This window comes from Nerophis ophidion, linkage group LG08 (genome assembly GCF_033978795.1).
Source record: "Nerophis ophidion isolate RoL-2023_Sa linkage group LG08, RoL_Noph_v1.0, whole genome shotgun sequence".
NCBI classification, from domain to species: domain Eukaryota; kingdom Metazoa; phylum Chordata; class Actinopteri; order Syngnathiformes; family Syngnathidae; genus Nerophis; species Nerophis ophidion.
In genome coordinates, this window is record NC_084618.1 from 24,805,069 (window position 1) to 24,820,211 (window position 15,143).

General features: G+C 41.0%; 1 protein-coding gene across 2 annotated transcripts in view; it reads right to left on the reverse strand.

Moving 5' to 3' along the window:
• The window catches only part of tnpo1 (transportin 1), a 102,732-nt gene that overhangs the window by 73,622 nt on the left and 13,967 nt on the right, over positions 1–15,143 (reverse strand). The window lies entirely within an intron of this gene.

Consider the following 15,143-nt stretch of genomic DNA (forward strand, 5'->3'; position numbering starts at 1 on the left):
TGGACTGCCGATATTATCGGCTGATGAATGCTTTAAAATGTAATATCGGAACTTATCGGTATCGGTTTCAAAAAGTAAAATTTATGACTTTTTAAAACGCCGCTGTGAACACGGACATAAGTAGAAGTACAGAGCACCAATAAATCGCATAGGCAATGCCTTTGCGTGCTGGCCAAGTCACATAATATCCACGGCTCTTCACACACACACACACACAAGTGAATGCAGGGCATACTTGGTCAACAGCCATACAGGTAACACTGAGGGTGGCCATACAAACAACTTTAACACTGTTACAAATATGCGCCGCAATGTGAACCCACACCAAACAAGAATGACAAACACTTTTCGGGAGAACATCTACACCGTAACAACATAAACACAACAGAACAAATACCCAGAAAATCCTTGCAGCACGAACTCTCCCGGGACGCTACAGTACACACCCCCTGCAACCCCCTACCCCCACACCTCAACCTCCTCATGCTCTCTCGGGGAGCGCATGTCCAAAATTCCAAGCTGCTGTTTTGAGGCATGTTATAATGCACGACCAAGTGTGTGGTACAGTATTAGTGTATGTGGTGTGCCAAAAAGGATATACAAATACAGTCTAATATACTGCATTATTCACATGTGAATAATATAAATACGGTCTAATATACAGTACAGTATTATTTACATGTGAATAATATAAATACAGTCCATTATGCAGCATTATTCACATGTGAATATAAATGGAGTCTATTATGCAGCATTATTCACATGTGAATAGTATAGTGTATTATGCAGAATTATTCACATGTGAATAATATAAATACAGTCTATTATATAGCATTATTTACACGTGAATAATATAAATACAGTCTATTATACAGCATTATTCACACGTGAATAACATATAGACAGTCGATTATACGGCGTTATTCACACTTGAATAATATAAATACAGTCTATTATACGGCATTTACATGTCAATAATATAAATACAGTCTAATATACTGCATTATTCACATGTCAATAATATAAATACGGTCTATTATACAGCATTATTCACAAGTGAATAATGTAAATACAGTCTATTATACGGCGTTATTCACACTTGAATAATATAGTCTATTATACAGCATTATTCACACGTGAATAATATAAACACAGTCTATTATACAGCATAATTCACATGTCAATAATATAAATACAGTCTATTAAGGTGTCGACTTAAACGTGTTGAATTGTATTAATGTAAAACATACCGAGGGACTGTACGTGCAACCACAATAAATGCCTAACCAAACATATGAAGAAATAATCTTATATTCAGGCTTTACCAATCATATTTCTGCTTTAAAACGTGGCAGCTGTGAGACGTTGATTTAACCCCGTGGTTCTCAACTATTTTCTCGCACCCCTGTTAATATATACATTTTTTAATCTGTATGTGTCAAGATAGTTCTTTACCAACATTAAAGTAGCTATTAAGCCATTGCCCGGTGGCGCAGCCCCAGGGGGGCCCGCCCCACTAAGAACCGCTGCATTAAAACGTATGGAACTTGCTCAGTTACATTTTTCCAGGGAACATGAACACACTCACACACACACACAAACACGTACGTGCACACAAGTCCTCGTGCTGTGAAATGGATGTTCTCAATAGGCTGCAGAAATCGGCGTCCGGCACCACTATGTTGTTCGGCACCTTCCAAAATGTGTTTCCATGGAAACTGTTGCCATGGCGGCATTGCTACCAGACGAGAGATGCAGAATGTGGAGGGTCGAAAGGGAATAAAAAAAAACAAACACTGCTGTTCATTGCATTTTGATTTGGGGCCTTTCCCGAGGGGGGGGTCTTACTCCATTCCGGTGATACCAAGATGTCTTGAGTGTAAACCCCCTCCCTACCCCCATAAACATCCCAGACCCTCCCCTCTTCCTGAAAGTCTTGTTCAGGAAGAGCATTAAATAGGAAGATTAAGCAAGAACTGAACTCGTTCAGGAGGTGTTTAAGTAGTGAAATATGTTCCCCACTGCATGAAGACCACTTTCCCCTCAAGATCGGAGTCAGTTTCAATCGGCATCGTAACGGATTCCCCAGCAAGTCGTGCCAAATCTAAATAAAGCAAACCGCCGTCACCTGCTCGCGTCTTTTTATAGAGACGATAGACAGCCGCAGTGCAAATGTGGCGACACGTGGCGCTCTTTTGTGGATTGCTTAACTGCTATCAGCATCACTACTTGGCGACAAGAGCTTGGGTAAAACAATCTGAACAGTCCACATACTCGTACCATTAATCCCTCTGAGGTTATGTATCCTTAAAGGGGAACTGCACTTTTTTTTTTGCCTATCGATCACAATCATTACAAAAGACATGACGGATGGAATTTTTTTTTTTGCATTGTAAATATTAAATACATTTGATCAATAGTCCGCTTACAATGGAGCCACACTATTCTGCCAATAGTTATTAAAAAAAACATCCAAACACCTCCATTAGGGTTTTGTATACAAACCCCGTTTCCATAAGAGTTGGGAAATTGTGTTAGATGTAAATATAAACGGAATACAATTTGCAAATTCTTTTCTACCCATATTCTATTGAATGCACTACAAAGATAAGATATTTGATGTTCAAACTCATAAACTTTTTTTTTTTTTTTCAAATAATAATTAACTTAGAATTTCATGGCTGCAACACGTACCAAAGTAGTTGGGAAAGGGCATGTTCACCACTGTGTTACATCACCTTTTCTTTTAACAACACTCAATAAACGTTTGGGAACTGAAGAAACAAATTTTTGAAGCTTTGAAAGTGGAATTCTTTCCCATTCTTGTTTTATGTAGCGCTTCAGTCTTATTTTACACTTCATAATGCGCCACACATTTTCCATGGGAGACAGGTCTGGACTGCAGGCGGGCCAAGAAAGTACCCGCACTCTCTTACTACGAAGCCACGCTGATATAACACGTGGCTTGGCATTGTCTTGCTGAAATAAACAGGGGCGTCAATGATAACGTTGCTTGGATGACAACATATGTTGCTCCAAAACCTGTATGGACCTTTCAGCATTAATGGTGCCTTCACAGATGTGTAAGTTACCCATGCCTTGGGCACTAATATACCCCCATACCATCACAGATGCTGGCTTTCGAACTTTGCGCCTATAACAATCCGGATGGGTATTTTCCTCTTTGTTCCGGAGGACACCACGTCCACAGTTTTCAAATACAATTTGAAATGTGGACTCGTCAGACCACAGAACACTTTTCCACTTATATCAGTCCATCATAGATGATCTCGGGCCCAGCGAAGCCGGCGGTGTTTCTGGGTATTGTTGATAAATGGGTTTTGCTTTGCATAGTAGAGTTTTAACTTGCATTTACAGATGTAGCGGCCAACTGCAGGTACTGACAGTGGTTTTATAAAGTGTTCCTGAGCCCATGTGGTGATATCCTTTACACACTAATGTCAGTTTTTGATGCAGTACCACCTGAGGGATCAATGGTCCGTAATATCATCGATTACGTGCAGTGATTTCTCCAGATTCTCTGAACCTTTTGATGATTTTACGGACCGTAGATGGTAAAATCCCTAAATTCCTTGCAATAGCTCGTTGAGAAATGTTGTTCTTAAACTGTTCGACAATTTGCTTACAAAGTGGTGACCCTCGCAGCGTCTTTGTTTGTGAATCACTTAGCATTTCATGGAAGCTGCTTTTATACACAATCATGGTACCCACCTGTTCCCAATTAGCCTGCACACCTGTGGGATGTTCCAAATAAGTGTTTGATGAACATTCCTCAACTTTATCAGTATTTATTGCCACCTTTGCCAACTTCTTTTTCATGTGTTGCTGGCATCAAATTCTAAAGTTAATTATTATTTGCAAACAAAAAAATGTTTATCAGTTTGAAGATCAAATATGTTGTTTTTGTAGCATATTCAACTCATTATGGGTTGAAAATGATTTGCAAATCATTGTATTGCGTTTATAATTACATCTAACACAATTTCCCAACTCATATGGAAACGGGGTTTGTACATAAGTATATATGTAATGTAGTAACAGGCACATTTATAATAACATTTAATATTTACGTATTGTCAGTTAAAGACATGCACCTGGGGATAGGTTGATTGGCAACACTAAATTGGCCCTAGTGTGTGAATGTGAGTGTGAATGTTGTCTGTCTATCTGTGTTGGCCCTGCGATGAGGTGGCGACTTGTCCAGGGTGTACCCCGCCTTCCGCCCGATTGTAGCTGAGATAGGCGCCAGCGCCCCCCGTGACCCCGAAAGGGAATAAGCGGTAGAAAATGGATGGATGGATGGATGGACAGAACGGGGGCTATGATCTTTTTTTTTTCCCGGAATGCAAAGGAAGGTGACGGGACATGGCGTGAAGGTAAAGACATATTTTAATTTATCTGTTAAAAAAAGTGCAAACTAAAGGTGCCCACAAGGTGGAGAACAAACGTGGCTAAAAAATAAAAAAAAAACTACCACAAAGGCAAAACTATGGATATTAAACAAAAGACTCGCTAAACGTAACATGGATCAACAAAACTTACTTGGAAGGAAATGAGCAGAGCGATACATAACCAGAGTGAACAGAGCATGGAGCAACAACAATGACGCCAGGCCGACTGCCTGGCAACTACAAGCTTAAATAATGGTGACATGATTAACACAGGTGCGTGAGTCCTAAATAAATCAGGTAAGTGAGTCCAAATAAGTGGGTGAACTAATCGGTCGTCATGGTGACAAAACAATGGAGCGTAAACATGAATTAAAGAGTCTTAAACCAACAGAACATAACTAAACAAAACCTGACCACAGACCATGACACGTATTTTAAAAATTTAACCATTAAATAAAAAAATTTAAAAAACGCATCATGTTTGCTTTTTTTTTTTTCCTTCTCCTCGCTGATTATTACTAGGGATGTCCGATAAAGGCTTTTTTGCCGATATCCGATATTCCGATATTGTCCAACTCTTAATTATCGATTCCGATATGAACCGATACCGATACTTACAGTCGTGGAATTAACACATTATTATGACTAATTTTGTTAACAAGGTTTTCCAAAATAAATCAACTCAGGTTATGGAAAAAAAATGCCAACATGGCACTGCCATATTTATTACTGAAGTCACAAAGTGCATTATTTGTTTTAACATTCCTCAAAACAGCAGCTTGGAATTTGGGACATGCTCTCCCTGAGAGAGCATGAGGAGGTTGAGGTGGGCGGGGTTGTATATTGTAGCGTCCCGGAAGAGTTAATGCTGCAAGGGCTTCTGGGTATTTGTTCTGTTGTGTTTATGTTACAGTGCGGATGTTCTCCCGAAATGTGTTTATCATTCTTGTTAGGTGTGGGTTCACAGTGTGGTGCATACTTGTAACAGTGTTAAAGTTGTTTGTACAGCCACCCTCAGTGTGACCTGTATGGCTGTTGATCAAGTATGCATTGCATTCACTTGTGTGTGTGAAAAGCCGTAGATATTATGTGATTGGGCCGGCACGCAAAGGCAGTGCCTTTAAGGCTTATTGGCGCTCTGTCCGTGTACCACTATGTACAGCGGTCTTTTAAAAAGTAATAACTGTGGTGCTGAATTTCCCTCAGGGATCAATAAAGTACTTTCTATTCTATTCTAAAAATGACCCTGTGACAACTATTTTGTACTGTTTTGCTGCCATTAAATTCGAAGTCACTGCCCATCCATCCATTGTCTACCGCTTGTCCCTTTTGGGGTCTGCGGGTGTACTGGAGCCTATCTCAGCTGCTTTCGGGCGGAAGGCGGTGTACACCCTGTACAAGTGGGCCAACACAGATAGACAACATTCACACTCACATTCACACAGTAAGGCCAATTTAGTGTTGCCAATCAACCTATCCCCAGGTGCATGTCTTTGGAGGTGGGAGGAAACCGGAGTACCCGGAGGGAACCCACGCAGTATGAAGCCTAAAATACGACAACAGAGACCCCGGACTGTTGAACAATTTAAGCTGTACATCAAGCAAGAATGGGAAAGAATTCCACCTGAAAAGCTTAAAAAATGTATCTCCTCCGTTCCCAAACGTTTAGTGAATTATATTTATATAGCGCTTTTCTCTAGTGACTCAAAGCGCTTTACATAGTGAAACCCAATATCTAAGTTACATTTAAACCAGTCTGGGTTGCACTGGGAGCAGGTGGGTAAAATGTCTTGCCCAAGGACACAACGGCAGTGACTAGGATGGCGGAAGCGGGAATCGAACCTGCAACCCTCAAGTTGCTGGCACGGCCACTCTACCAACCGAGCTATACCGACCCCGTTTACTGAGTGTTGTTAAAAGGAGAGGCCATGTAACAGTGGTGAATACGCCACTGTGACAACTTTTTTGCAATGTTTTGCTGCCATTAAATTCGAAGTCAATGCCCATCCATCAATCTATTTTCTACCGCTTGTCCCTTTTGGGGTTGCGGAGGGTGCTGGAGCCAATCTCAGCTGCATTCGGGCGAAAGGCAGGGTACACCCTGGACAAGACGCCACCTCATCGAAGGGCCCAACACAGATAGACAGACAGACAAGATTCACACACTAGGAACAACTTAGTGTTGCCAATCAACCTATCGCCAGGTGCATGTTTTTGACGGCGGGAGGAAGCCGGAGTACCCGTAGGGAACCCACGCAGTCACGGGGAGAACATGCAAACTCCACACAGAAAGATCCCAAGCCCGGGATTGAACTCAGGAATACTCAGGTGATTATTTGCAACAAAAAAAAATTACTTTCTCAGTTTGAACATTAAATATCTTTGTCTTTGCAGTCTATTCAATTGAATATAAGTTGAAAAGGATTTGCAAATATTTGTATTTTGTTTTGATTTACAAATTACACAACGTGCCAACTTCACTGGTTTTGTACATTTATGGTAAGTAAAGTAAAAATAAAATGAACTTTTATAAATTTATGGACATGATTATTGTTAGGCCAGGAGAGGCACACCACTGCTGATCTTAAATTGAGACCTTTAAAAAGCCTTTAGGGTCCTTCAGGGCAGTGTTTTTCGACCTTTTTTGAGCCGAGGCACATTTTTTGCGTTGAAAAAATGCGGAGGCACACCACCAGCAGAAATTATTTCAAATTGAAACTCAATTAACAGTAAAATGTGGTTGTCACAATTGTTGGATATGACCTTAAGGCATAAGCAAGCATGCATCACTATAGCTCTTGTCTCAAAGTTGGTGTACTGAATGTCGGAGAGACATGAAACAAAAACTTCTATGTAGGTCTCATTTAGACCTATATTTTAATAATTGACATCCTTCAGCAAAAATCAACAGGAAGTTGGCAATTACCCCTTCAAAACAAAAGTTTTGTAAAAACCCGTCACCTTTATTCAAACATTATCTCCTCTGAGTGCGTTTGTCGTTTCGGCTTCAAACTCGCACAGGAGAGTTTGAACCCTTCTGATTAAAAGTTATCGAAAGAGTTTTGATTACTGCTTTGGTTTTGATTTTCTGACCCTTCAAAGAACCACTGCGCTGCTGCTGCCGCGTTGCTGTTGTCTCAACATGGCTGCTTAAAAGCAGGAAGCACTAGAGTGCCCACATAATGCAGAGAAGGTAGGTACACCAGACAAAAGTATTGGGACACTTAGGACTACCACTGGACAAAAGTATTGGGACACTTGTGACTACCACTGGACAAAAGTATTGGGACACTTAGGACTAACATGGCCATAAGTATTGGGACACTTACGACTAACACTAGGCAAAAGTATTGGGACACTTACGACTAACACTAGGCAAAAGTTTTGGGACACTTAGGACTAACAGTAGACAATGACAATGTGAAATGGAATTAATTATTTTTTGTCCTCAAAAATTCTACACACAATACGTTATAATAATAGTAGCTACTATCCATGCATCTTCTAACGCCTATTACGGGATTGGCTCTCGGGGGCAGCAGCCAAAGGCGGGCCCGACCAATGCTGCTTGTTTCAAATTGAAACTCACTTAACAGTAAAATGTTGATTGATTGATTTGATTGATACTTTTATTAGTAGATTGCACAGTTCAGTACATATTCCGTACAATTGACCACCAAATGGTAACACCCGAATAAGTTTTTTAACTTGTTTAAGTCGGGGTCCACGTTAATCATGTTGTATATGACCTTAAAGCATAAGCAAGCATGCATCACTATAGCTCTTGTCTCAAAGTAGGTGTACTGTCACCACCTGTCACATCACATCATGACTTATTTTCACTTTTCTGCTGTTTTCCTGTGTGTAGTGTTTTACTTCTTGTCTTGCATTCTTATTTTGGTGGCTTTTTCTCATTTTTTGTTGGTATTTCCCTGTAGCAGTTTCATGTCGTCCTTTAAGCGATATTTCCCGCATCTACTTTGTCTTAGCAATCAAGAATATTTCAGTTGTTTTCATCCTTTTTTGTGGGGACATTGTTGATTGTCATGTCATGTTCGGTTGTACATTGTGGACGCCGTCTTTGCTCCACAGTAAGTCTTTGCTGTCGTCCAGCATTCTGTACTTGTTTACTTTTGTAGCCCGTTCTGTTTTAGTTTGGTTCTGCATAGCCTTCCCTAAGCTTCAATGCCTTTTCTTAGGGGCACCCACCTTTTGTTTATTTTTGGTTTAAGCATTAGACACCTTTTTACCTGCATGCTGCCTCCCGCTGGTTCCGACATTTATAAAGCAATTAGCTACCGGCTGCCACCTACTGATATGGAAGAGTATTACACGGTTACTCTGCCGAGCTCTGGACAGCACCGACACTAGACGACAACATATCATTTGCAGACTATAACTACTGGTTTGCAAAAAATATTTTTTACCCAACTAGGCACACCAGACTGTATCTCACAGCACAATGGTTGAAAAACACTGCTTTAGGGTTTCATTGAAGGCAACAGGGGAACACTACAACAAACCCGGTCCACAAAAAGCTATTTGACTGTGGCCAAGCAGACATTTCCCCCCCCCTCAACAACCTTAAAGCGTCAACAACTAAGCAGCTTTGAAGTTTCCAAGCTGCTTTTCAAAATCACAGCCAGCCTTATGAGGAGTTGCTACATTTGCTGGCTGTTACGCATCGTAAGCCTCGCACACTTCGCGAATCTTAGCCGTGACCTAAATCTTTGCTCGGGAATAAGCTTCATCAGACGGGGAAAAGTGCACGGACGCTTTAAAGACGAATGCCTTTCTGTGTCAAAAGTCTTCTTTCTTTAAGGTCAATCGTGCCAGCGGTGGGATGGTCGGTCGGCACGTTTGTGCAGGCATCAATCAGGCGTGTAACGAGAGTCTGCTTTATTGTTTACACACAACCCAATCAGTGTTTGCAAACAGTACACGCGAGTGTCTCAGTAAACAAAAGTCTGCAAAATGAGGTCACACGGTGTACTGGGTACAAAACCGTGTTGAATAATCTGTTATTTGCGCCGGTCGCTCCAGCTGTGACAGAGTCGCTCGCTCATCTGGCCAGCGGGATCGCTACACAGGCGCCAGCCCTTCCCTTTGCATCGTAAATCAAATAGGCACACGCTGCTCCTTTCAGGTTAGACTAACATATTCCCTTTTAAAGACATAATAAGTAACATTAACAAAACCATCAACTATATTTAATGTGTCAATGGCATTGGTCTTACTCTTGTCAAATACAGATATGAAATCCATCCACCCATTTTCTACCGCTTATTCCCTTTGGGGTCGCTGGTGCCAATCTCAGCTACAATCGGGCAGATTGTACCCTGGACAAGTCGCCACCTCAATCATGGAACCAAAAATAAAATGATATAGGGTCAAACCTTCATTAACCACCTAACATTTTAACATGATTAAGCAGCACTAAAGTGTAAAAATAAGTTAACCAAAGAGCCAACAGGTCACTGAATTTACTGGCGGACTGGCGTTGCACCCTCGTTCTGGTACAACTTTCCCACTTTCGACACAATAGCCATAATGAAGCCTTGAGTGCTGGCCGATACTGAGGTTGATCAGATACTTTATCAGCAGGAATCAAAACATATGTTTATTTTTTTGAAATGTGGAATATTAGCAAAGGTTTGATTTGGAGCGGTATAGCTCGGTTGGTAGAGCGGCCATGCCAGGAACTTGAGGGTTCCGGGTTCGATCCCCGCTTTCGCCATCCTATTCACTGCCGTTGTGTCCTTGGGCAGGGCACTTTGCCCACCTGCTCCCAGTGCCACCCACACTGCTTTAAATATAACTTAGATATTGGCTTTCACTGTGTAAAGCACTTTGAGTCACTAGAGAAAAGCGCTATATAAATGTAATTCACTTCACTTCACATTAAGAGAAACTACTCATACAATAAAGACAGTTATAAAAAACAGTAACCTATCTATTCATAAACATCTGGAATGGACCTGCTCAGTTGCCTTGTGGTTAGGGTGTCCGCCCTGAAACCTAGTAGGTCAGGGGGTTCGAACCCCAGTCGAGTCATACCGAAGACTATAAAATGGGACCCATTGCCTCCCTCTATGGCACTCAGCATCAAGGGTTGGAATTGGGGATTAAATCACCAAAATGATTCCCGAGCGCAGTGACCGCTGCTGCTCACTGCTCCCCTCACCTTCCAGGGGGGGGAAATGGGAATGGGTTAAATGCAGAAGATAATTTCACCACACCTAGTGTGTGTGTGTGACTATCATTGGGACTTTAACTTGAAGTGAAGTGGTAATTGTTTTTTTGACAAACCTAATGGCCACAATAATTTATTACTGTATTTTCTGGACTATAGGCCGCACCCACTAAAAAAAAAAATTAAAAAAAATTGTTTTGTCATGCATTTGCCGCATCGGGCTGTAAGCCGCAGATATATACGTAGAGAAATAAATTATATACACAAACATTTTTTGCAAATATGTTATTGACATACCTTGATTGTTTCCAAACTGCGTCTGCAAAACGGCAGTAAAACGGCAGATCAAACAAAACAGAAGTCATCGTCATGGACTCACTAGCTGCGGAAGCTCGCCCTCCAATCAGCTAAACAGACTCTATAACTCTACTGTGACGTTTTGAATTTACTGAGGAATTTGTGAAACTGCCAATCAGCAGTGCGTATTCAGAGCGCATTTTACAGCCAATCAGCAGTGCGTATTCAGAGCGGTAACAGCCAATCAGCAGTGAGTATTCAGAGCACATGGAGTCGGTGCTCATGGCAGAGGTAGGCAGAGATGAGAGACGGTGCAGGTTAGCAGAAAGGTGTTTAGCAGGTGAGAATAATGCAGCAGACTCTCCCCAAATTATAATAAACACCTCCCAGTCAAGTCTAGTAGCAGCTTAGTTTAGAATGGCAGGGTTCCTGCTATCCCATGTTGATAACCATATAACATTTACATAATCAAATTTAACTGCTGTGATAAATTAAGCATGATGAGTTGAGCATATGGCAGCATGTGGCCCCACTTTTGATTTACCAAGTCAAAATAATGACATACTTAGTATATCCGGCCACTAGGACTGTTTTGTTTTTACTTCCCCCTCACTTCCCTCCGAAGAGAAACCACCTTAACTAACAAATATTCTGGGGGAAACAATGCAACCACCTCCACATCCCACCCCCGGATTGTAAATAATGTCAATGACTCGAGTATATACTCTGATGATTAACTTGTGTGATGACTGTATTATGCTGATAGTATATATTTGTACTATGGATTGATTTACGTGGACCCCGACTCAAAAACTTATTCGGGTGTTTCCATATAGTGGTCAATTGTACGGAATGTGTACTATACTGTGCAATCTACTAATAAAAGTTTCAATCAATCAATCAATCCAAATGGTCATGAATATTGTCCAGGATGAAATGACAGAAGCCCTGCCATACATTATTACTAATATGAGCCTGAGTGTATTTTCCACCCCAATTTTTGTCATTTTTGTTTATTTTTGTTAATTGTACTAATTATGATTTGACTTTCATAAGAAATACTGACCACGTTTATGGCGTATTTCTCCAAAAACCTCGAAAAATAAATAGTTTTTTTGGTTAAATGTTTGTTATGAGTAATGGTAAATGGTGAATGGGTTGTACTTGTATAGCGCTTTTCTAAGTGCTACTGACGTCAACACGGCGTCTTCCGTGTTTTCTTCTTCCGTCGGATTCTAAATAATGTAAATAATTCAATTCAATGTATATACTATAGGGGTGTAACGGTACGTGTATTTGTATTGAACCGTTTCGGTACGGGGGTTTCGGTTTGGAGGTGTACCGAATGAGTACACCTGCTAGCAGCGACCGGGCTAGGACAACACGTAAAAGCCAGAGCTGGAAGACCCTCCTGCCTTGTTAAGGTCTCCCGTTTGGGAACACTTTGGCGGAAGTTTGCCGACATTGTTCAGCAGCTGCTCTTGACAACACGTCAAACATGTGTTGCACCTTTCCTGCTTCCGGCTCGAGGAGCGCAGGGGAGACACTCCTCCAGGGCTGATGTATTCTCGGGGGCAACACCCTTCACTCTACCCGGCAGTGGGTCTCCATAGCTCCGGACTCCAGGGTAAATGAAGAGTCCGGCGATTAGTTGCAAATCGTGGCTTTATTGAGGTCTTGCACACAGCCAATCCAACAAAACACCAGCCACTCACGCTACTCTCCCTCACCTCGCTCGCCCACACACTCACCTCACATGCTGTCACATATTAAAAGGGCCACAAGCACACACATATGCTACTCTCATAACACATGCAAATCCATTTGAAGCGTCACCACCGCATTCAAGCAGCCTCTCCTCGGCGAGTCAGGCAGGGCTAAAGCAATAACAAATGTTTTTATAGCAGCAGATTTAAGTTCATATTGCATTGAAACTAGATCTTGACCCACTTTTATGGGGGAAGAACAATGAGCCCATACATCCTCTTACTGCCACGTTAGCCATGCTAATAAAAGTCTCAATCAATCAATTAATCAAAAAAAGCACTTTATATGTAGAAAGATTTTGTTAAGAAACCATTCTGAGCCTTATCATATTTAGTTTTTATGTTATACATGTTGCCCACATTAACCATCGCAATGGACCCTGTGTGTATATGTATGTTATGTCATTGTTTGCAAATTTGGTAAATAAATAACCAAAAAATGTATATCTTGTTGTTTTCTTAATCTACCGAAAATTAACAGAACCATGACCTCCAAACCGAGGTACGTACCGAACCGAAATTTTTGTGTACCGTTACACCCCTAATATACTCTGATGATTAACTTGCGTGATGACTGTATTATGCTGATAGTATATATTGGTACCATGAATTGATTAACGTGGACCACGACTTAAACAAGTTGTAAAACTAATTCAGGTGTTTCCATGCAGTGGTCAATTGTACGGAATACGTACTGTACAAGCTACTAATAAAAGTTTCAATCAATCAATCAATCCAAATTGAACATCCATAAAACAAAGCATAAATTTGTCATGAATATTGTCCAGGATGAAATGACAGAAGCATTGCCATATATTATTACTAATTAGAGCCTGAGTGTATTTTCCACCCCTATTTTTATCATTTTTCTTTATTTTTGTTAACTGTACTTATTGAGATTTGACTTTCATAAGAAATACTGACCACATTTTTGGCGTATTTCGCTAAAAACCTACAAAAATAAATAGTTTTTTTGGATTAAATATTTTTTATGGGTAAGTGCTACTGACGTCAACACAGCATCTTCTGTGTTTTCTTCTTCTCTTGGCTTGTAAATAATGTAAATAATTCAATGTATATACTCTGATGATTAACTTGTGTGATGACTGTATTATGCTGATAGTACATATTTGTACCATGAATTGATTAACGTGGACCCCGACATAAACAAGTTGAAAAACGTATTCGGGTGTTACCATTTAGTTTTTGTACGAAATATGTACTTGTGAAGAGGCGGAGCCGGCAGTCCGACAGCGAGGCAGGGCACGCCGGAGCCCGGCCCAAGATGGCGGCGAGGAGGCGTGGACGGCGAGCGCGTGGCGAGGCAGGGCGCGCAGGGAGCAATGCCGCAATCGGGCACAATACAATAATCATCTCGCACTGTATAAAAAGAGCGGCAGCCGTGAACATGGTGGAGAGAGACGGAGAGAAGAGTCTGAGCAAGAGAGAAGCGGACGCCGAACAAGAGAGACGGAGAGCGCGAAGAAGACGAAATTCCAAGAAGCTAAAAAGTTGGAGCGGAAGAGCAAGCAGCAGACGGAAAGGTTGAAAAGAAACCCGGCAAGAGACACATTCTTTGCAACAAAGAAGTCTAAACCTGCTCGCCATTATGTCATTCCTTGATGGTCCTTGGAACCCGCACAACGACGGCTTGAGTCTGTCACAGTACTGTATTGTGAAATCTACTAACAAAAGTTTCAAACAATCAATCAATCAATCCAAATTGAACATCCATAAAACAAAGCACAAGTTTGTCATGAATATTGTCCAGGATGAAATGACAGCTGCTCTGCCATATATTATTACTAATATGAGCCTGAGTATATTTTGCACCCCTATTTTTGTCATTTTTCTTTATTTTCGTTAACTATACTAATTAAGATTTGACTTTCATAAGAAATACTGACCAGATTTATGCCGTATTTCCCTAAAAACCTAAAAAAATAGTTTTTTTGCGTTAAATATTTGTTATGGGTAAGTGCTACTGACGTAAACACGGCCTCTTCCGTGTTTTCTTCTTCCTCCCGATTGCAAATAATGTAAATAATTCACTGTATATACTTGTCATGTCTGGGATCATGTTTGGTTGAAGTTATGTACTGTTTGTTTTTTTGACTCTTTTTAGTTCCTGATTTTTCACTCCCTTGTCTTGTTTCCATGGTTACCCATTAGTTTCACCTGTCATATCACGCACCTGATTTGTTTTGACTCACGCACCTGTCCAATAACCACAGTATTATTTAAGCCACAGTTGCCAGGTAGTCAGCCTGGCGACGTCACCCTCGATCACCCTCTACGCACCCTTGCTCTGATCCAAGCCCATATCTCATTCAAAGGAAGGTTTTTGTTATTCATGCCATAGTGCTAATTTTTGTTTTATGACCATAGTTTTGCCTTAGTGCAAGTTTTGTTTTCATAGTCAAGTTTCTATACCTCCTCTGTGAGCGGTTTTCGTTTGTTCCTTTTTTTTGGGAT